At 44.6% G+C, this 1,148-nt stretch overlaps 1 protein-coding gene across 1 annotated transcript in view; it reads left to right on the top strand.

Moving 5' to 3' along the window:
- TLL2 (tolloid like 2) overlaps positions 1-1,148 on the top strand; it is a 79,615-nt gene that overhangs the window by 49,840 nt on the left and 28,627 nt on the right. The window lies entirely within an intron of this gene.

Here is a 1,148-nt window from a genome sequence, read left to right as displayed (position 1 = left end):
TCCCTGGAAGGAACCTGTGTCCAGATAGAGCACTGGTCATTAATGTTAGATATGTCAGCACATTATATTTGCACCAAATGATCAATGCTCCAGTCCTCCAGTAATAAAGACTAGTAATAAGACTTTATTCCTTCCTTTTCTAGCTTGTGAACTGAGGCAGAGAGGGAAATGAATGAAAGGTATGGCTGAGATTAGAAGTGTGGTGTCTGGAGCTTTATGATGCCCTTTTCGTAAGATTTAAATGGAACTATCAGACGGTAAGAATGAAGAAGATATGCAGCTCCTGTCCAAAGCTCCTGACCTTATTTCTAATTAAGAATACAAATCAGAAAGTAATAGAATAGTTTGAGTTGGAGGGCACCTTAAAGATCATCTAGTTCCAACCCCCTGCCATGGGTAAGTACACCTTCTACAGGATCAAGTTGCACATAGCCCCATCCAACTTGGCCTTGAATGCTTCCAGGGACGGAGCATCCACAGCTTCTCTGTGTAGCCTGTTCTGGACACAGCACGCTGTACTTTAAGTTTCTGTAATTCTAGTGGGGAATTTGTCTCTGGGCCCAAGGATTGCTAATAATGCCTAGAATATCAAACTCTGCAAGGGCTCTGTTGCTCCTGAAGATCTCAAAGTGCAGCTCTCCCTTTGTACGCTCTGTATTCATTTCTCTGTATCTTGCTATCATAACTGCAAGTTGTCTGCCACCTAAGTGGGTAGCCAGAATTCTCACCTGCTTTTACCAGCTTTGCTGCTGGCTCAGATCTTGACCCTGTCTTCTGACCACAGTGTCTTTACGTGCCAACACCTACTTCTATCTGAAAGTTAAAAATCAATCAGCTTCTAGCATCACCAGTTTCACTAGAGCTGAGGTGCCCAGGCTGCAGCATGTATCTAGGCTAATGAGAGGTCAGTGGGGCAATGGAAGCGTAGGTGCCAAGCTCACCTTAGCTCAAGGGACATTCCAGCTGTAACACAGCATGAAGTTCTTAGGTTGGAACTGTACTGCTCTCTAGAGGTCTCTATGGGCCTGTGTTTCAGTGTGGAGTTGGCAGCTGTTTTTATTACTTCCTGCCTGTTTTGGGGTTGGCAGCAATTATTGTTTTCTGTTACACGTGCTTCAGGTCTGTTACACTTGCTCCGGCAGCTGTAA

Source organism: Meleagris gallopavo, chromosome 8, assembly GCF_000146605.3.
Source record: "Meleagris gallopavo isolate NT-WF06-2002-E0010 breed Aviagen turkey brand Nicholas breeding stock chromosome 8, Turkey_5.1, whole genome shotgun sequence".
NCBI classification, from domain to species: Eukaryota; Metazoa; Chordata; class Aves; order Galliformes; family Phasianidae; genus Meleagris; species Meleagris gallopavo.
Note: the sequence above shows the minus strand (reverse complement) of the source record. Positions and strands in the feature narration are given on the sequence as shown.